This window comes from Rutidosis leptorrhynchoides, chromosome 11 (genome assembly GCF_046630445.1).
Source record: "Rutidosis leptorrhynchoides isolate AG116_Rl617_1_P2 chromosome 11, CSIRO_AGI_Rlap_v1, whole genome shotgun sequence".
NCBI lineage: Eukaryota > Viridiplantae > Streptophyta > Magnoliopsida > Asterales > Asteraceae > Rutidosis > Rutidosis leptorrhynchoides.
The window spans coordinates 59,033,472-59,058,264 of NC_092343.1; the positions used below are offsets into that span (position 1 = coordinate 59,033,472).

The 24,793-nt window shown below is 29.9% G+C and overlaps 1 pseudogene; it reads left to right on the forward strand.

Annotated features, from left to right (window-relative positions):
- The first annotated feature begins 5,309 nt into the window (after positions 1-5,309).
- LOC139874620 (cytochrome P450 94A1-like) overlaps positions 5,310-24,793 on the forward strand; it is a 28,623-nt pseudogene continuing 9,139 nt past the window's right edge.

Consider the following 24,793-nt stretch of genomic DNA (forward strand, 5'->3'; position numbering starts at 1 on the left):
TAGCTAGTACACAAGTCGTTCAGCAAAGGCAATAAAGACACGTAATTCATACGTCCAGAAACAAGTCATGCATTCTGGTTTTACTAGGATTACTTCCCATCCTTGGTCTTGTGGAACATAACCGTTATGGCCGTTGATAAGACAGCGTGTTGTAACGTCGTCAAAAGGACGAGGGTTACGTAATGTCCAACAGTCCCGTAACAATCTAAAAACCTCATTTCTTACCCCAATTACCGAATCCGTCACTTGTGGAAACGTTTTGTTTAATAGTTGTAGCCCGATGTTCTTGTTCTCACTTTGGTGAGAAGCGAACATTACTAATCCGTAAGCATAACATGCTTCTTTATGTTGCATGTTAGCCGCTTTTTCTAAATCACGAAGTCCAATATTCGGATATATTGAGTCAAAATAATTTCTTAACCCGTTGCGTAAAATAGCATTTGGGTTCCCCGCAATATATGCGTCAAAGTAAACACATCGTAACTTATGGGTTTCCCAATGTGATATCCCCCATCTTTCAAACGAAAGTCTCTTATAAACCAAGACATTCTTGGAACGTTCTTCGAATGTCTTACAAACTGATCTCGCCTTAAATAGTTGTGCCGAGGAATTCTGACCGACTCTAGACAAGATTTCATCAATCATGTCTCCGGGTAGGTCTCTTAAAATATTGGGTTGTCTATCCATTTTGTGTTTTTAAACTATAAAATAGACAAGAGTTAGATTCATAAAAAAAAATACTTATTAATACAAGCAATTTTTACATATATCATAAAGCATAAGCACACTATATTACATATATTACACCACACGAATACAACTATCTTATTCCGACTCGCTCGTTTCTTCTTCTTCGGTTTTGGTTCGTTTTGCCAAGTTTCTAGGGATATATGATGTTCCCCTAATACTAACTGTCGTTGTCCACATTGGTTTAGAAAAACCTGGTGGTTTAGAGGTTCCCGGGTCATTGTTACACCTTAAGGACTTCGGGGGTTGACGATACATATAAAGTTCATCGGGGTTGGAATTAGATTTCTCTATTTTTATGCCCTTTCCCTTATTATTTTCTTTTGCCTTTTTAAATTCAGTTGGGGTAATTTCTATAACATCATCGGAATTCTCGTCGGAATCCGATTCATCGGAGAATTGGTAATCCTCCCAATATTTTGCTTCCTTGGCGGAAACACCATTGACCATAATTAACCTTGGTCGGTTGGTTGAGGATTTTCTTTTACTTAACCGTTTTATTATTTCCCCCACCGGTTCTATTTCTTCATCCGGTTCCGATTCTTCTTCCGGTTCCGATTCTTCTTCCGGTTCCGACTCTTCTTCCGGTTCCTCTTCGGGAACTTGTGAATCAGTCCACGAATCATTCCAATTTACATTTGACTCTTCATTACTATTAGGTGAGTCAATGGGACTTGTTCTAGAGGTAGACATCTATCACATAATGTCAAACACGTTAAGAGATTAATATATCACATAATATTCATATGTTAAAAATATATAGTTTCCAACAAAAATGTTAAGCAATCATTTTTAAAGAAAACACGGTCGAAGTCCAGACTCACTAATGCATCCTAACAAACTCGATAAGACACACTAATGCAAATTTTCTGGTTCTCTAAGACCAACGCTCGGATACCAACTGAAATGTCCCGTTCTTATTGATTAAAAACGTTCCATATTAATTGATTTCGTTGCGAGGTTTTGACCTCTATATGAGACGTTTTTCAAAGACTGCATTCGTTTTTTAAAACAAACCATAACCTTTATTTCATAAATAAAGGTTTAAAAAGCTTTACGTAGATTATCAAATAATGATAATCTAAAATATCCTGTTTACACACGACCATTACATAATGGTTTACAATACAAATATGTTACATGGAAATCAGTTTCTTGAATGCAGTTTTTACACAATATCATACAAACATGGACTCCAAATCTTGTCCTTATTTTAGTATGCAACAGCGGAAGCTCTTAATATTCACCTGAGAATAAACATGCTTTAAACGTCAACAAAAATGTTGGTGAGTTATAGGTTTAACCTATATATATCAAATCGTAACAATAGACCACAAGATTTCATATTTCAATACACATCCCATACATAGAGATAAAAATCATTCATATGGTGAACACCTGGTAACCGACATTAACAAGATGCATATATAAGAATATCCCCATCATTCCGGGACACCCTTCGGATATGATATAAATTTCGAAGTACTAAAGCATCCGGTACTTTGGATGGGGCTTGTTGGGCCCGATAGATCTATCTTTAGGATTCGCGTCAATTAGGGTGTCTGTTCCCTAATTCTTAGATTACCAGACTTAATATAAAGGGGCATATTCGATTTCGATAATTCAACCATAGAATGTAGTTTCACGTACTTGTGTCTATTTTGTAAATCATTTATAAAACCTGCATGTATTCTCATCCCAAAAATATTAGATTTTAAAAGTGGGACTATAACTCACTTTCACAGATTTTTACTTCGTCGGGAAGTAAGACTTGGCCACTGGTTGATTCACGAACCTATAACAATATACATATATATATATATATATATATATATATATATATATATATATATATATATATATATATATATATATATATATATATATATATATATATATATCAAAGTATGTTCAAAATATATTTACAACACTTTTAATATATTTTGATGTTTTAAGTTTATTAAGTCAGCTGTCCTCGTTAGTAACCTACAACTAGTTGTCCACAATTAGATGTACAGAAATAAATCGATAAATATTATCTTGAATCAATCCACGACCCAGTGTATACATATCTCAGTATTGATCACAACTCAAACTATATATATTTTGGAATCAACCTCAACCCTGTATAGCTAACTCCAACATTCACATATAGAGTGTCTATGGTTGTTCCGAAATATATATAGATGTGTCGACATGATAGGTCGAAACATTGTATACGTGTCTATGGTATCTCAAGATTACATAATATACAATACAAGTTGATTAAGTTATGGTTGGAATAGATTTGTTACCAATTTTCACGTAGCTAAAATGAGAAAAATTATCCAATCTTGTTTTACCCATAACTTCTTCATTTTAAATCCGTTTTGAGTGAATCCAATTGCTATGGTTTCATATTGAACTCTATTTTATGAATCTAAACAGAAAAAGTATAGGTTTATAGTCGGAAAAATAAGTTACAAGTCATTTTTGTAAAGGTAGTCATTTCAGTCGAAAGAACGACGTCTAGATGACCATTTTAGAAAACATACTTCCACTTTGAGTTTGACCATAATTTTTGGATATAGTTTCATGTTCATAATAAAAATCATCTTCTCAGAATAACAACTTTTAAATCAAAGTTTATCATAGTTTTTAATTAACTAACCCAAAACAGCCCGCGGTGTTACTACGACGGCGTAAATCCGGTTTTACGGTGTTTTTCGTGTTTCCAGGTTTTAAATCATTAAGTTAGCATATCATATAGATATAGAACATGTGTTTAGTTGATTTTAAAAGTCAAGTTAGAAGGATTAACTTTTGTTTGCGAACAAGTTTAGAATTAACTAAACTATGTTCTAGTGATTACAAGTTTAAACCTTCGAATAAGATAGCTTTATATGTATGAATCGAATGATGTTATGAACATCATTACTACCTTAAGTTCCTTGGATAAACCTACTGGAAAAGAGAAAAATGGATCTAGCTTCAACGGATCCTTGGATGGCTCGAAGTTCTTGAAGCAGAATCATGACACGAAAACAAGTTCAAGTAAGATCATCACTTGAAATAAGATTGTTATAGTTATAGAAATTGAACCAAAGTCTGAATATGATTATTACCTTGTATTAGAATGATAACCTACTGTAAGAAACAAAGATTTCTTGAGGTTGGATGATCACCTTACAAGATTGGAAGTGAGCTAGCAAACTTGAAAGTATTCTTGATTTTATGTAACTAGAACTTGTAAAATATATGAAGAACACTTAGAACTTGAAGATAGAACTTTAGAGAGATCAATTAGATGAAGAAAATTGAAGAATGAAAGTGTTTGTAGGTGTTTTTGGTCGTTGGTGTATGGATTAGATATAAAGGATATGTAATTTTGTTTTCATGTAAATAAGTCATGAATGATTACTCATATTTTTGTAATTTTATGAGATATTTCATGCTAGTTGCCAAATGATGGTTCCCACATGTGTTAGGTGACTCACATGGGCTGCTAAGAGCTGATCATTGGAGTGTATATACCAATAGTACATACATCTAAAAGCTGTGTATTGTACGAGTACGAATACGGGTGCATACGAGTAGAATTGTTGATGAAACTGAACGAGGATGTAATTGTAAGCATTTTTGTTAAGTATAAGTATTTTGATAAGTGTCTTGAAGTCTTTCAAAAGTGTATGAATACATATTAAAACACTACATGTATATACATTTTAACTGAGTCGTTAAGTCATCGTTAGTCGTTACATGTAAATGTTGTTTTGAAACCTTTAGGTTAACGATCTTGTTGAATGTTGTTAACCCATTGTTTATTATAACAAATGAGATGTTAAATTATTATATTATCATGATATTATGATATATAATATATCTTAGTATGATGTATATACAGTTAAATGTCGTTACAACGATAATCGTTACATATATGTCTCGTTTCAAAATCATTAAGTTAGTAGTCTTATTTTTACATATGCATTTCATTGTTAATACACTTAATAATATATTTACTTATCATTTAACATAATTAACCAAGTGTATCAATATCTTAATATGATTCATATGTACCTAGTAAGACGTTGTTTTAACGATAATCGTTATATATATCGTTTTCGAGTTTCTTAAATTAATAGTCTCATTTTTATGTATATAACTCATTGTTAAAATACCTAATGAGATACATACTTATAATAAAAACATGTTAACTATATATATAACCATATATATGTCATTGTATAGTTTTTACAAGTTTTAACGTTCGTGAATCACCGGTCAACTTGGGTGGTCAATTGTCTATATGAAACATATTTCAATTCATCAAGTCTTAACAAGTTTGATTGCTTAACATGTTGGAAACATTTAATCATGTAAATATCAATCTCAATTAATATATATAAACATGGAAAAGTTCGGATCACTACATTCTACATATATTTATACCACTTGAAACTTCATTCTCAATAACAACATCGCATACAACACAACTACATTTCAAACACATCAAACTGAGATTTATATGTCAACGAAATCACCAGTTGAAAACTACAAAAGCACTAAATCACATTCTAAAAAAAATGGTCAATTTTGAAAATGATGGATGGAAATACCTACTTGATATCGATGATTCCGGCCTCACTCAATCTGTATCAGTTACAAGTCCCACTGAAACCATTTTGGTGCCGACTCAGTCGCCACCATTCCCCCGACAGTTACAGCCCCCCCCCCCCCCCAACGTAACCGTCAAAAAGAAAAGCAACCTATTTTACCACCACGACCTGTTTTGCGCGGTTCTGGGTCTAACAAAAAGAACAAATTGTCGTACAGAATTCCTGGACCCGCTGGTATTTTCCAAGATGTGTATGAACTTCGAAATAACGAGAATAACGTTGTAGATGACATGTGTACACAAGATTTTGTAAGGAAAATAATAAACAAACCTAAAGTGGATGATTCGTTTACACTAGATCCGTGGCTTCACGCGATGGAGTTTGCATATCCATATGGAGGTAAACAACAATAGTGTATATTCATTTTGTAACCACAAGCCAACAGTGTATATTCATTTTTGTAACTGGTGGTAGATCTGATATAGCAAGCATTCTGAGGCAGCGAAGGTTTTTACCAGCTGATCAAGTTGTTGGTGTTGTTAAGACTTGTGTTAAAAAATAGTGTCGGTGATCTGTGTATAACGCTGAAAGTTAGTTTACATCACTAACTTATGTATATTTTCATAATTGTATTGCTTTCACTAAAACAGGTTAATATAAGTTTTCATTTATGTTTAATAGGACACTACGGGTACTATTCGAGGAACAGTTCATAACAAGATCATTGATGGTGTTCAAGGTGAGTATGAAGGTGTCAAAGGTATACGCAGGGGAGGTGTTTTGGTGCTACAAAATTGTTCTATCTTTTGCCCTAATGTTAAGGTTAAAATCCTTAACATTACACGCAAGGCTTTAATAAAGGTGTTCTTTAAAGACGGTGGATCTACGTAGAGAATTGTGTTGATTGTGTTCTTTTTATGCTGCTGTTGTTGTTTAAAATAAACTGTTGTTATTGTTGTTTTAAATAAACTATTGCTATTTTTTGTTATTGTAGTTTAAAATAAACTATTGTTATTGTTGTTTAAAAATGATACTAAAAGTAAATCACAAACGCAAGATATATATAAACAAGTCCAAAAGATAAACATTACAACGAATATAAATAAATACAATTAACCAATGACCACGACGTCCCCCACGTATATATCGTAGGTGATGACCGGTTCCACATCTTGTTGGTTGTGTTTACCTTTGACTCCTCCGCGGTACTTGTTCCTGGTTTTCATCACCACCTCCTGCTAAATCCTCGATATGCTCATCCTCAAGTTGGTAATCAGATACACTCACGTCAAGAGGGCTTCGAGAGGACGAGCCATGAAATGTTTTTTGGGGGGGTCCGAGAGGATGATCCATGATATGTTTGTTGAGGGGTCCGAGAGGATGATCCATGATATGTGTTTAACGTGGTAGTGTATATGTTTCGAGGGGTATTGAATGCATTCTGATGGGTATTGTAGGCATTTTGATGGGTATTGTAGGTGTTTCGAGGGGTACTGTATGTGTCATGAGGGTTATGATATGTTTGTTGAGGATCATGATAATGCGTCTGATCACCGTAATCATTAGCCGGGAACTCGGAGTTTTGTGACGGATAGAACTCAAATGGAACTCCTGGCTGATTATGATGTGCGTATGCAAGTAACTGTTGTGGCATGTCAAAAAATGGTTGCGGGTTAGGTTGACTGTTTGATTGCATTTGTGCAAATGTCATATCTTGCATCCTCGAAATGTATACTCTAGCCAGCTATTGGTGAGACTGTTTGGTTGCATTTGTGCAAATGCCAACTAATACGTCTACATGGACTTAAGTCAATGATGTTATATAGAAAGCTCAAAAAGACATCGTACGCATTAGAGTCAGAAAATAGAACGCCGCCCATTAGAGCTAAAATGTGTACTCTAGCCCGTTGTTGGTGAGACTCGTCAGTATCTCCAACATTTTGTGCCAACGCCTCTTTTAATACAGAAAGTAATATCCTCCCTTTTTGTATACCCCTAGTACCAATATCTTGAGGGGCGATCCCTAAGTAGGTAACGACTAACGGTACCCAATCCGTATCATTCGTTTCATACCAAATACCGGATACAACATCTCATTCTATTGAAAACCCCATAAAATCTGGACGTCTTGCAACGTTACAGTTGCTTCTCCTACATATATTAATACGTATTATATATATATATATATATATATATATATATATATATATATATATATATATATATATAGGGATCAAATGAGAACTCTTTTTGTGTGAGAACCCTGGGAACTCCAAAAAACACCAAAATACACTGAAATTCGAGCAAAAAAAAGTGGCGGGCGAGCAAAAAACAAGGAATTCGAGCAAAAATGGGAAAATTCGAACAAAAAAAAGGCGGGCGGACAATGAAAGGACCCGTCCTAATCCATCAGGACGAATACATTACATTTGGTTACATCGCGAGGTACTTGACCTCTATATGATACATTTTACAAACATTGCATTCGTTTTTAAAAGACAAACTTTCATTTCATCGAAAGTTGACGGCATGCATACCGTATCATAATATATCAAACTATCAATGACTTTATAATAATCTTGTTGAACTCAACGACTCGAATGCAACGTCTTTTGAAATATGCCATGAATGACTCCAAGTAATATCTATAAAATGAGCAAATGCACAGCGGAAGATTTCTTTCATACCTGAGAATAAACATGCTTTAAAGTGTCAACCAAAAGGTTGGTGAGTTCATTAGTTTATCATAATAATCATTTCCATAATTTTAATAGACCACAAGATTTCAATTTTTCCATAAATACACATCTCATATCAGGCATTTCGCAAACTGCATAGAGATAAAAATCATTCATATGGTGAACACCTGGTAACCGACATTAACAAGATGCATATAGAATATCCCCATCATTCCGGGACACCCATCGGACATGATAAATTTCGAAGTACTAAAGCATTTCAAATTCCAGAATGGGGCTTGTTGGGCCCAATAAATCTATCTTTAAGATTCGCGTCAATTAGGGGTGCACTAATTCTCAAAATTAGTGATGTTCCCTAATTCTTAGATTACCAGGCTAAAAGGGGCATATTCGATTCGATCATTCAACCATAGAATGTAGTTTCAATTACTTGTGTCTATTTCGTAAAACATTTATAAAAGCAGCGCAGTATTCTCAGTTCCAAAAATATATATATTGCAAAAGCATTTAAAAAGGGAGCAAATGAAACTCACAATACTGTATTTTGTAGTAAAAATACATATGATGACATTGAACGATGCAAGGTTGGTCTCGGATTCACGAACCTATATCATTCATATATGTATTAAAACATATACTTGTGATCGAATATATATATATATATATATATATATATATATATATATATATATATATATATATAAATTTATTAATTATATCCTTTTTATATTAATAACATATATATGTTTCTTATATAGTTATTTTGTATATGACAATATTGATTTTAATTATGTTATATGTATTAAATATGTTTTATATATATTATTTGTTTGTTACTAATAGTAATTATAATGATACAAAAGTTATATTAATATTGAAAAAAAATAATAATAATAATACTTGATATTACTAAATAAAATAATAATGTTAATAATAATTATATTAATAATAAGTATAGTGATATTAATAATAATAATACTTGTAAAAATATCAATTTCCAGTTACTGATAGTTATAATAATAATAATTACTATAATCATGATAGTAATTATAATATATCTATATATTTTAGTTATAATGATAATGATACTTCGTTTAAAAGTTCATAACCATGATTATTCTTATATCATTATTATTTTCATGTTCAAGTTCAAATTATAACCTATGATTATTGATCATCTTATTATGAAAAGCATCTTCGTAACACATCTATTAACTTTACATTCATATTCTAGATCTTACACATTTTATAATCTTTTATGACATGACACATAATTTTTAATTATATTCGTAACCATTTCATAATACTTATAATAGTAGTAATAATAACCTTAACATTAATATTAATGATGATAATAATTATAATAATAATACTAATGATAATCATACTTTTATAATTGTTAAAATCATATTTTTTTTATAATGATAATAATATTAGTAATAGAAATAATAGTAATAATAATCATATTAGTAATTATAATTATAAATGATAATCTTTATAATAATACTTGTATTAATAATAATAAGTTTTCTAAACTAACAATAATAATAATAATAATAATAGTAATAATAACAATAATACAATAACAATAATAATTGTAATATCAATAATAATAATAATAATAATTATAATGATTTAAAAAAATATATAATGAGACTACCTTAGGAGCTTTTATAAAAAGAATGCCCAGAACTGGGCTCGAACCCATGACCTGAAAGGACCCGTCCTAATCCATCTGGACGAAGTCACCAACAACTGGTTCCATTGCGATGACCGACTCCAAAAACTGTCTTTAAAATGAGCAAATGCACAGTGGAATGTTTCTTTCATACCTGAGAATAAACATGCTTTAAAGTGTCAACCAAAAGGTTGGTGAGTTCATAGGTTTATCATAAAATAATAAAATTCATCATTTTGATAGACCACAAGATTTAAATCCTGCATGGTACAAATGGGCCCGAATCCTATACCCACCTGTAATGTACATGCTATATCTTTTAAATACAGTACACCTTTCTCATGTACGAAACCATTTTCATAAATCATAGTAACCGTACACATATCTTATGCACAAAATAACATACACATAACCTGTGTATAAAATCATTCTCTCGATACATAACATTCATATCAATTGGTGGCAATTATCATGTCCACATAATTCAATGGTGGCAATTATCATGTTCACATAATTCAATGGTGGCAATTATCATGTCCACATAATTCAAGGGTGGCAATTATCATGTCCACATAATTCAATGGTGGCAATTATCATGTCCACATAATTCAATGATAATCCGCAGAACCTCTGTCTGCATAATAATTCATTCGAGGAATGTTTTGCTTGTGTCTATCTCGTCAAACATTTATAAAAGCATTTCATGTATTCGCAGTTCAAAACATATTTCAAAAGCATTTAATAAAGCAGTTGTAAAAACAGTGCATGTATTCTCAGTCCCAAAAATGTAAAGAGTAAAAGGGAGCAAATGAAACTCACCATAATGTATTTTGTAGTAAAAATACATATGACGACATTGAACAAATATCGGGTTGGCCTCGGATTCACGAACCTATATCATTTATATATATATTAACACATATCTCATTTAATTAGCTAAGTTTACTTATATTTTATAATTTATTAAAATTAGTATTTTTAAATATAATTTTTCTTATAATAAATATATAATTTAATTAAAGTTTTATCAATATAAATGGTAGTATATTAGTTAATAACATATTAGTATGTAATATTAGTTGACTTGTACTATATTTTTATATAGATAACATTTGTTTGTTAAAAATAACAATTATAATAATACTAAAAATAATAATAGTAATGATAATAATAAAAATGACAATACTTTCAATAATAATGAAAATGCTAATAAAAACGTTATATGTTAATAATGATAATAATTAATATTAACAACAAATAATAATAATAACAATAATAATTAGAAAAAATGAGTGTATACCCTTTAAAATCGTGTTAAAAAGAATTGCCCAATACAGGGCTCGAACCCGCGACCTCTCGAATAACCACAAACACTCAAACCATTCCACCACTTCAACTTTTCTGATTTATACCCATCTCATAACCCATATACTATCTGTTTTGGTCCAACAGAAATTCCCAACCATTTAATCCATGTACGGCCCAAAACTGGACAGTCCATTGAACTGATTTAATAGCCCAAAGTAATTGTTTGAGTTTATTCGAATCTTCAACAGGAAAAAAAGGCAAACTGCAACAGCCGTATATGAATGCTTCCATCATCTTATTTTTAAATTAAATCACAATTCACAAGTGGGGTTGTTATTTGGTTGTTGTCGGCTCAAAAAGAAAAGAAAAGAACGTGCCATTATTGGATCAATCACTATTGTTTTCTCTTTTCATTATTATAAGAGACAGCAAGCAGGAGTTGTGTTTAATCATACGCGTATAACAGCAGCAACAGGAACAAAGATCTGGACGGTAATCATCACATAAAGGGGTGGGTTTAGGAGATGGATTTGGGGCTTCGTTTGGGTTGCTAACAAACAGAAAAAAATAGCAGCTGTATTTGCAGTAGTATTAGCGACGGTATATGGTGGTTTGGGTGTTTGATCGAAACAGAAAACAGAAGAAAACAGCGAGCAGCAGTAGTAAATGATATCATCATCACGATCACATAAAATCATAAACACTATTCATCATCTTCATCGTTAGTGCTACAGTACTCGTACAAAGTGATTTAGTTTTGGTTTCTCAGTTGTAAATTAAAGGAACGAATCAGAAAAGAAGGAGTAACTTGTTCGATCAGGAAAAGAAAATATTTCAGGTGGTAGTCTCGGTGTGTATGATAAACATATAAGTGATGGTGTTTAATTGTGATTTTATGTGGGTTTGATTTGCTAACGATGAAAAGTATCGATAAGTTGATGGTTAACAAGGGTGATGGTGAAGGTTATGGGTTCTCGAAAAGAATATATATATATAGAACACCAACAGGTAACGTATTCATCAACTCACTATTATTTGTGGTGTGTTCAGTTCGTAATCGAATTAAAGGTACCTCAGTTTGGCTTGATTGTTGGAGGTGATGGTGTGTTCGTATGAACATATCTATATAGAGAAAAAGTTGATGAAGGTGATGGTTTACTTGTTTTTGGTCTCGGTTCAACCTAAAATGAAAGAGGCGAAGTAACAGTCATTTGGTGATGGAGTGATTGTCGTGGTGTTCGAGTTAAGTTGTTTGATGAAAATGTAATCGTTAGTCTTCAAAAAGGAAATAGAAAAGAAGCAGAAGCATGAGGAATAGAAGTAGGAAAAGATAAATAAATATTGATGGGTATTTGATTCAGTAAGTTGATTTGATAATTGCTAGTGAGAATATGAAGTTGAATAAAATGTGTTAATATCCTAGTGTAATACCTTCATTTTGTATTCAGTGGGTGTCGACAAGATTTTATTACGCAAAAACAAAAAATATAAAAGTTGAGTGAGACTCATAACAAATTAGATAAAGTTAAACTTGGGAATTGATTTGTAATAACTTTTGGATCCTAACAGTGAATTGAAGTCGATTTATTTGGTGAATGTGATATTAAACTTTCAATAAGACAATGAAGTCAGAAGAAAGAAAGAAAAAGTTAAAATAAACAAAAGGTGAAAGAAATTGCTAACAAAAATTGGACTGGCTCTTGTGATTAGTTTCTGATTTGTACTAATTTGATTCAGTGAATCCATCATCTACATATGGACAACGATTGGAAACAGAGATAAATATGTCCTTATATTTATTTAAGTGTTTATCCGTAAATACCTATATATATCTATATCTGTATATAAAATTTATGTATATAAATCTGCATTATATATATATATATATATATATATATATATATATATATATATATATATTAGTATTTATATAAATCTATTTATATGTTTGATTATATATAATTCATAAACTATAATGTTATTAATAATATAAAATACTAATACTATAATAAAAATTTCGAGATACTAATAATAATAATAAAAATAATAATAATGATATTAATATCAATAATAATATTAATTAATAATTTATAAATAAATAATAATATTAATAATGATTTTATTAATAACAAATAAATAATATTATTAATAATGATTTTGATAACAATTATTATAACATGGATAATAATAATATTGTTAATAACAATAATGCAAATAATACTTAATATTATTAATAATAAAGTTGATAATAGTAATACTACATCAATCTGTATATATCAAATTCATATCATTAGATTGTATTTAAATAATATTAATAACACTAATATTGATATCATTATTGGAATAACAATATTTATATAACGATTATATTCATACTTGTATTATATATATGTATCATTACTTATATTATATATTATCTTTTATTGAATATTTATTACTTATCAATTTTATTTATATTATCATATACATAAATTCTTAAATTACATTATCTATAATTATGTTTTATCAAATTTTATTACATAGTTAAGTATATTAATTATATATATTAAAACAAGTACATTTATATTTATATATAAAAATATATTTATTTACAAACAATTGTTCGTGAATCGTCGGAAATAGTCATAGGGTAATAGATTACATGAATATATATTTCAAAACTTTCAAGACTCAACATTACAGATTTTGCTTATCGTGTCGGAAATATATAAAAATTAAAGTTTAAATTTGGTCGGAAATTCCCGGGTCATCACAGTACCTACTCGTTAAAGAAATTTCGTCCCCGAAATTTGGTAGAGATCGTCATGGTTGACAATAAGTATGTTTTCATGACGAATATGAGTGGATAAATAGAGTTTTATCATTTTGATTAATATAGATAAATCAATTTGATTACTCGAAGAGTACGAATGAAGCTATCACTAAATAGTGAAATGAGAGAGACAAGTTTCATCATAACTTTTGATTAGTCATGGTTGAATTACGGAATTCAAGGGATTTAAAGAAATCTTCTAATCAGAAAGAAAATGTATTAGCACGAATTATTAGCAACTGTTGGAATTACGGAAGAACAGAAATATCAAGGATAGATTTCCGTGATATACTTAGAGATTAAGTAGAATGAAATAGTTATGTAACATGGCACATGATGAGGGTAAGATCTGTGAACCATCATCACATTTCATTAGAAATTTAGCATGACTTACTGTAATATAATCACGTTGGCCTGACGTCATTATATTATACTAACTCATGCTTCAATTCCCAACACTTCTCTAGAAAATCATTCATAATTTAACTTGAATTTTAAAGAATATAGAAACTAAGACAGTTTCTTTTAGGATGTAACACAGTTAGCACGAAGAGATAGATAATTTCGGACAAGAATATTTATGAATATATCTTCAGAAATATCGAAGATATTTATGACGATATTTTGGAATTTCTAAGATCAAAGGTTGATGAAGAAAATCCTTCCGCAAGGATTTAGAATAAGTAAGGAACAAGATATTCGCTAGAAATTTCGTCAGATACTGAATCGTCTGGATTCATTAAGTACATGTTTACTCTTTTTGATTTGTCCACCGTTTCCTTCATGGTTTGCTCAATTCATTTTCCAGTACTCAATTTTCTATCGAGTGTTCCTGACACTTCCTTCTTTATCATCAACATTTGGCCATTAAGACCATCTACAACATGCTGCTTCGTCAGCATTTTCAAAGTTAACGGATCTGGATCATTGGTTATCAAATCGAGGTGTTTTCAGGAGAATTGTGTTTTGAGATGATTAAACGCTGATGGTAATATGGTGAAATATAAAAGGTTCCCCAGTAACAATAAAGAATACGCATATATATCAAGGTTGTTTCAGATAAAAAGTCGGAGTTGTCTTGCTGGAGTTGTGACAAAATTTGCCATTTTGAAAGGGATTACCAAGATTTTGGGTAATAATAACACTAAAGAATTAGCACAGCTATGTGTTAAACGTTTACTCAGTTTCCTAGGGTTTTTCAGGTGCATAATTATATGCATAAATCTTTCCTTCCGTAGATGAAGTGTGGTTGGTTCATCCTCTCGATTGAGGTGTTTTCAAGAATCATGAAAGGTTTGAATGCGGATTGTAATTGTCGAGGTACAAATGAGGTTTAAGATGAAATCAAGTGGCAAACTTGAAGAATTGTTTAGTTTCATATGTTATAATCTATATTTTAATTCATTTTAATTGTCCAAAGTTAGCAGTCCAATAGTCCAATTGTCCAATAGTTCATATATAGTTTATAACATTCGAATTAATTTAATACGTATCGTGACCCGTGTACCGGTCTCAGTATTGATCATAACTCAAACCATATATATATTTTAGAATCAACCTCAACCCTGTATAGCCAACTCCAACATTCACATATAGAGTGTCTATGGTTGTTCCGAAATATATATATAGATGGGTCGATATGATAGATCGAAACCTTGTATACGTGTCTCATTATTTAAAGTGTGTAAAATAAATAAATAACAGAAATTAAATGACAATAAATAAAATTGCGAGAATATAAATTGCGATAATTAAATTACGATAAATAAAATGTATCCAGTTAGCTAGGAACAGTTAGCTAGGAACAGTTAGCGTAGATTCTTAATAATATTTCAATTTGTTAATTCGTTTGTTTCTAACAAATTTTATTTTATTCAATGTTTTCTTCATTATGCCACTTGTTGGATTCTGATAGGTCAAAATCCAAATATGAAATTGAATTTGAATGAAAATAGTTGTTCTTTGGTGAACGGATACGTATATGTATGGATTTGAGCAGTATTTGTTAATGACCGCTGAATCAGAACTGAAGAGTGTACTGTGTAACTCATTAATGTGAATTCTAAATATTCCTCGGGTATTACCTACTCGTTAAAATATTCTCACCATTAACAGTTTGTACGAAAGAACTTTTAATTACAATCTTTATGAAAATATACATACATATATATTTTCTTCTGATGTAATCATGGATTTAATGAGTCAATAAGATATTAAACTCATTTGATTTATCGTTAGTACTAGATTACATAATCTTTAAAACTTTAGATATTACATAATCGCCATGTCGAGCGAAGATAATCGATGTAGAACGATATGTAGAATGAAGATAAAGTAGATAGAACGATACGTAGAATGATGATTATGCTCGAGGTACAGAATGAGATGTTGAGGCATGTGATGTTGAAACTTGGGTTGTTGGTGGTACTGGTGTTGATGTTGGTGGTACTGTTGGTGCCGGTGATGTTACTGGAGCTGTTAAGTTTTGCACCATATTCTCCAAAGCCACTACTCGAGCGCGAAGCTCGTTGACTTCTTCTATTATTCCGGGATGATTGTCGGTCAGAACGAGCGGATGAATAAGGTTTAGAATTTTAGATAGAAGATAATCGTGACGAGCTACCCTGGAGATGAGGCTAAAAATGGTGTTCGAATAGATTCATCGGTAAGTGCTTCAGGTTCTTCGCCGAGGGTGCAAGTTGGTGGGTGGAAAGGATCGCCTTCTTCTTATCTCCATTGGTTAAGTCGACTACGAACCCATCAAATGAATTGGGGATGGATGACTGGGTGATTCCTTTCCGGTTATACTGCTTTTGGAGCTTGGGTGAATATCCATGTCGGAAAAGCTGTCGGAATAACTATCGGAATAGCTGTCGGAATCTGAGGGACTCGAACTGGTTGAGGGATTCATCTCGTACGATCAGATGAAGGATTTTCGATAAGAAATAGATTATAGGATGTAGATTAGTACCCTGCAATACATAATTTACATATGCATATATGATACTAAAATCCCATAAGTTATGGAGGAATCTACGGAAGCTATCAGGAAAAGGTAACAATAACAGATACGCTAAGATATGAATTTTGTCTATACACTGTTCATGCAATCAATGCAGTAAGATGTGTCTAGACTAAGAATGATAAGCAGGTACTTTCCTAAGGGTGATAAGTAGGTAATTTTCGACACGATATGATAAGCAAAACTTTTGACATGCAGACACGGTCGAAGTCCAGACTCACTAATGCATCCTAACGACTACTAGTTAGACACACTAATGCAAGACCTGGTTCGCTACGACCACCGCTCTGATACCAACTGAAAGGACCCGTCCTAATCCATCTGGACGAAGTCACCAACAACTGGTTCCATTGCGATGATCGACTCTAAAAACTGTCTTTAAAATGAGCAAATGCACAGCGGAATGTTTCTTTCATACCTGAGAATAAACATGCTTTAAAGTGTCAACCAAAAGGTTGGTGAGTTCATAGGTTTATCATCAAATAATAAAATTCATCATTTTGATAGACCACAAGATTTAAATCCTGCATGGTACAAATGGGCCCGAATCCTATACCCACCTGTAATGTACATGCTATATCTTTTAAATACAGTACACCTTTCTCATGTACGAAACCATTTTCATAAATCATAGTAACCGTACACATATCTTATGCACAAAATAACATACACATAACCTGTGTATAAAATCATTCTCTCGATACATAACATTCATATCAATTGGTGGCAATTATCATGTCCACATAATTCAATGGTGGCAATTATCATGTTCACATAATTCAATGGTGGCAATTATCATGTCCACATAATTAAAGGGTGGCAGTTATCATGTCCACATAATTCAAGGGTGGCAATTATCATGTCCACATAATTCAATGATAATCCGTAGAACCTCTGTCTGCATAATAATTCATTCGAGGAATGTTTTGCTTGTGTCTATCTCGTCAAACATTTATAAAAGCATTTCATGTATTCGCAGTTCAAAACATATTTCAAAAGCATTTAATAAAGCAGTTGTAAAAACAGTGCATGTATTCTCAGTCCCAAAAATGTAAAGAGTAAAAGGGAGCAAATGAAACTCACCATAATGTATTTTGTAGTAAAAATACATATGACGACATTGAACAAATATCGGGTTGGCCTCGGATTCACGAACCTATATCATTTATATATATATTAACACATATCTCATTTAATTAGCTAAGTTTACTTATATTTTATAATTTATTAAAATTAGTATTTTTAAATATAATTTTTCTTATAATAAATATATAATTTAATTAAAGTTTTATCAATATAAATGGTAGTATATTAGTTAATAACATATTAGTATGTAATATTAGTTGACTTGTACTATATTTTTATATAGATAACATTTGTTTGTTAAAAATAACAATTATAATAATACTAAAAATAATAATAGTAATGATAATAATAAAAATGACAATACTTTCAATAATAATGAAAATGCTAATAAAAACGTTATATGTTAATAATGATAATAATTAATATTAACAACAAATAATAATAATAACAATAATAATTAGAAAAAATGAGTGTATACCCTTTAAAATCGTGTTAAAAAGAATTGCCCAATACAGGGCTCGAACCCGCGACCTCTCGAATAACCACAAACACTCAAACCATTCCACCACTTCAACTTTTCTGATTTATACCCATCTCATAACCCATATACTATCTGTTTTGGTCCAACAGAAATTCCCAACCATTTAATCCATGTACGGCCCAAAACTGGACAGTCCATTGAACTGATTTAATAGCCCAAAGTAATTGTTTGAGTTTATTCGAATCTTCAACAGGAAAAAAAGGCAAACTGCAACAGCCGTATATGAATGCTTCCATCATCTTATTTTTAAATTAAATCACAATTCACAAGTGGGGTTGTTATTTGGTTGTTGTCGGCTCAAAAAGAAAAGAAAAGAACGTGCCATTATTGGATCAATCACTATTGTTTTCTCTTTTCATTATTATAAGAGACAGCAAGCAGGAGTTGTGTTTAATCATACGCGTATAACAGCAGCAACAGGAACAAAGATCTGGACGGTAATCATCACATAAAGGGGTGGGTTTAGGAGATGGATTTGGGGCTTCGTTTGGGTTGCTAACAAACAGAAAAAAATAGCAGCTGTATTTGCAGTAGTATTAGCGACGGTATATGGTGGTTTGGGTGTTTGATCGAAACAGAAAACAGAAGAAAACAGCGAGCAGCAGTAGTAAATGATATCATCATCACGATCACATAAAATCATAAACACTATTCATCATCTTCATCGTTAGTGCTACAGTATTCGTACAAAGTGATTTAGTTTTGGTTTCTCAGTTGTAAATTAAAGGAACGAATCAGAAAAGAAGGAGTAACTTGTTCGATCAGGAAAAGAAAATATTTCAGGTGGTAGTCTCGGTGTGTATGATAAACATATAAGTGATGGTGTTCAATTGTGATTTTATGTGGGTTTGATTTGCTAACGATGAAAAGTATCGATAAGTTGATGGTTAACAAGGGTGATGGCGAAGGTTATGGGTTCCCGAAAAATATATATATATATATAGAACACCAACAGGTAACGTATTCATCAACTCACTATTATTTGTGGTGTGCTCAGTTCGTAATCGAATTAAAGGTACCTCAGTTTGGCTTGATTGTTGGAGGCGATGGTGTGTTCGTATGAACATATCTATATAGAGAAAAAGTTGATGAAGGTGATGGTTTACTTGTTTTTGGTCTCGGTTCAACCTAAAATAAAAGAGGCGAAGTAACAGTCATTTGGTGATGGAGTGATTGTCGTGGTGTTCGAGTTAAGTTGTTTGATGAAAATGTAATCGTTAGTCTTCGAAAAGGAAATAGAAAAGAAGCAGAAGCATGAGGAATAGAAGTAGGAAAAGATAAATAAATATTGATGGGTATTTGATTCAGTAAGTTGATTTGATAATTGCTAGTGAGAATATGAAGTTGAATAAAATGTGTTAATATCCTGGTGTAATACCTTCATTTTGTATTCAGTGGGTGTCGACAAGATTTTATTACGCAAAAACAAAAAATATAAAAGTTGAGTGAGACTCATAACAAATTAGATAAAGTTAAACTTGGGAATTGATTTGTAATAACTTTTGGATCCTAACAGTGAATTGAAGTCGATTTATTTGGTGAATGTGATATTAAACTTTCAATCAGACAATGAAGTCAGAAGAAAGAAAGAAAAATTTAAAATAAACAAAAGGTGAAAGAAATTGCTAACAAAAATTGGACTGGCTCTTGTGATTAGTTTCTGATTTGTACTAATTTGATTCAGTGAATCCATCATCTACATATGGACAACGATTGGAAACAGAGATAAATATGTCCTTATATTTATTTAAGTGTTTATCCGTAAATACCTATATATATATCTATATCTGTATATAAAATTTATGTATATAAATCTGCATCATATATATATATATATATATATATATATATATATATATATATATATATATATATATATATATATATATATATATATATATATATATATATATATATATATATATATATATTAGTATTTATATAAATCTGTTTATATGTTTGATTATATATAATTCATAAACTATAATGTTATTAATAATATAAAATACTAATACTATAATAAAAATTTCGAGATACTAATAATAATAATAAAAATAATAATAATGATATTAATATCAATAATAATATTAATTAATAATTTATAAATAAATAATAATATTAATAATGATTTTATTAATAACAAATAAATAATATTATTAATAATGATTTTGATAACAATTATTATAACATGGATAATAATAATATTGTTAATAACAATAATGCAAATAATACTTAATATTATTAATAATAAAGTTGATAATAGTAATACTACATCAATCTGTATATATCAAATTCATATCATTAGATTGTATTTAAATAATATTAATAACACTAATATTGATATCATTATTGGAATAACAATATTTATATAACGACTATATTCATACTTGTATTATATATATGTATCATTACTTATATTCTTTTGTTGAATATTTATTACTTATCAATTTTATTTATATTATCATATACATATATTCTTAAATTACATTATCTATAATTATGGTTTATCAAATTTTATTACATAGTTAAGTATATTAATTATATATATTAAAACAAGTACATTTATATTTATATATATAAATATATTTATTTACAAATAATTGTTCGTGAATCATCGGAAATAGTCATAGGGTAATAGATTACATGAATATATATTTCAAAACTTTCAAGACTCAACATTATAGATTTTGCTTATTGTGTCGGAAATATATAAAAATTAAAGTTTAAATTTGGTCGGAAATTCCCGGGTCATCACATGACCACCCGCTCACATGCTAACACCTTAACCATCCGACCATTCCCATTTTTCTGAATTTGTATCCTTCTAATTATTTATAACCCGATATGTTTTTCTGTTCTTCATCTTCTTCTTGTAATTTTTAAAATCCACCAGAGGTACTTAAAATCAAAATAACGAATTGAGTTTTGTTCAAGACTCATAAATGACCAGTAACACTATCAAATTGTGTTTAAACGAAAAAAATATATATAGATAAAGAGCATCACTGCTGTTCGACATAAACAAAGAACTCACATATTGATTTGTAATTGGAGAAAGTTTTAAGCCACGATTTCTACATGAATTAAGTTCCAAATCGCTTCTAGAAACTTTAGGGATACTCAATTACATATGAAACATCAACACTGATTTGTATTTCACGAAGAACATTTTCTTTGACTTTTTGAAATCTATCTTTGACTCAAAAATTCGTGTTCGATATTAGGAATTGGGAATTGAAACTTTACAGATAGCTTTACGACCTGATTTAGCTCGCTTCTGCATTTATAGTTTTTAACAATTGTTTCGAAAATGAGTTCTTGATAAAAAAAAGTTACACGAACAGAGTGTTCTTCCCCATTTGATTTAAATTCGAAAATTTTTGGTTCTGTAAAATATAATTGTAGTTGTTATTTGATAACATAGGTTTATGGGTAACACTTATTACAGAATTGCATCAGTTATATAATCAAATTGATCGACCTGTATTGCTCTCAAGGACAGAAATATATATAAAAAATATATAAAAATAAAACAAGATATGGATGTCTAACTGATTTTGGAGTGTTCCTATAATTGATTCGAATTCGTACGAGTTAGGTGGTAGGAGAACAAATCAAAAACAGTCTGATAGTTACTTGAAGCTGATTGAATTCCAAATTTATATATATGTATACACTTTTATATAATTGATTAATATTAATAACAATTTTATTAATAAAATAAAAATACTGAAATCTTTTTAATAATAATAGTATATTAATACATATATTTATAATTATCATAATAATATTTAGGATAATAATACTATTAGTTAAAATAATGGTTATAATGATAATATTAATAATATTATTAATAAATTGTATTATTTTTATAATAATAATAATAATAATAATAATAATAATAATAATAATAATATTGATAAAGATATTAACAATAATGAATCATCCTAATAACTTAGAATTATAATTTTACTAATTACAATGATATAACAAATTAGATGTGTCAATTTTACATATTATATTAAATAATAATATACTAATATTAATGTTAATGTTAATACTAATAATATTAATAATGAAAGTAAATAATATAACATTTATATTTTAGCTTGTAATTAAATATTATATTACAATTTAGTAATCACGTAATATTTAATAATTATATATATATATATATATATATATATATATATATATATATATATATATATATATATATATATATATATATATATATATATATATATATGTATGTGTGTGTGTGTATATAACATATATTGAATATTTAGTATTTATACTTTACAACATAATAATAATTATTTATAGAAATCATATATATATATATATATATATATATATATATATATATATATATATATATATATATATATATATATATATATATATATATTCATAATAATAGTAATTTAATTATTCTTGTTTATTATTTTACATTTTTAATTCCAATTGATTACGTGTATTTTATTAATTCAAAATATTGTGTTTACGCTTATATTTATATTTATATATATATATATATATATATATATATATATATATATATATATATATATATATATATATATATATATATATATATATATATATATTTACATACAATTGTTTGTGAATCGTCGGAAATAGTCAAAGGGTAAATAATTCCATGTAATCAATTCAAAAAATTTTAAGACTCAATAATACAGACTTCGCTTATCGTGTCGAAATCATATAAAGTTTAAGTTTAAATTTGGTCGGAAAGTTCTGGGTCGTCACAGTACCTACCCCTTAAAGAAATTTCGTCCCCGAAATTTGATCGAGGTCGTCATGGCTAACCATAAAATTATTTTCATGACGAATATTAGTTGATAAATAGAGTTTTATCATCATTGAGTAATATGGATAAAACGATTCTTTTATGCGAAGCGTACGAGTGAAGCTATCACAAGAGTGTGAAAATGATTAAATGAAGAATTGTCATATCTTTTGACGTAGCTAGGATTGATTTCCAGAGTTCAAGGGATTTGGAGAAAATCTTCGTAATAAGATTTGATTCTTCGGTAATTAAGGAAATTAGGATCCGCCTTAAATGCGATCATCTGTTTTGATTGCTCTGTCGGATATTTTACTATAAATCCACCCCCTTCGTTTCCTTACAACTCACACCTTCTATTCTTTCTCCTCAATTCATACTTTAAAGCATTAATCAACATGCTTCATCCAGTTCTGCTTCTTGATATACTTCTAACCTTCATATCTGTCATTCTTCTCTTTCATCTGCCACCGGAAGAATCTATTTACTTCTACTATACTCTTGGTTTTATAGTGTTTTTAGTTTTCCCGTGTCTTTATATTGCTATCTGCATCGATATATATGATTTATAATTTCTGGGTTTTCATTGGGCTTTATATCCTCCTTTATATTTCGAAGTCCCTGCTTCTGTCTTCTATAATCATTGTCATCCACAGTTAATGTTCCCTTCTATTTGCTGCAATTTATACTCCCATATTTATTTCTGAGCTTCATTCTTTTGTTTCTTCTTCTTGCGATTAAACATCTCTTGTAATGGTCCAGAATTCGCAGTTATGAATTTCAGAATGAACATAGTTAATGTTCTAAGAAAGAACTTGTAATGGCACGATTTTGATTTGTCAAATTACCAGAATATCCTGGAAAAATAGATTTATCAAGAAGATATGATCTTAATATGTTTGGAGATTAGGTAGAATGTAAGAGTCGTGTAAAATGGCACATGATGACGTTATGGTCTGTGAATCATCATGTTCCATTAGAAACTCAGCATGACTTACTGTAATATAATCACGTTAATCAAGTGTCATTATATTATACTAACTCATGCTTCAGTTCCCAACACTACTTCAATAACATTCATATTTTAAATTTGAATTTCTTCAGAATTTAGAAACTAAAACAGTTTCCTTTCTGATGTAACACTGATATCGCGAAGAGATAAATGATTTCAGATAAGAATAGTTATGGAAATATCTTCAGAAATATCGAGGATATTTATAATGAAAGATACGATGATACCTTAAAATATCTAAGATCAGAGGATGATGAAGAATATTGTCCGCAAAGGTTTAGAGTAAGGAGCAAGGTATTCGTTAATGACTTCAGCAGATACTGAATCATTTGGATTCTTTGAAGGCAAGTTTATTCTTTGTGATTTGTCCACAGCCTCCTTCATACTTTGCTCAATCCGTTTTCCAATTCCAAACTTTCTCTTTTTCTGAGCTTTGCCAACACACAATTCTTTATCATCAAACTTTTTACTGTTAAGGTCGTT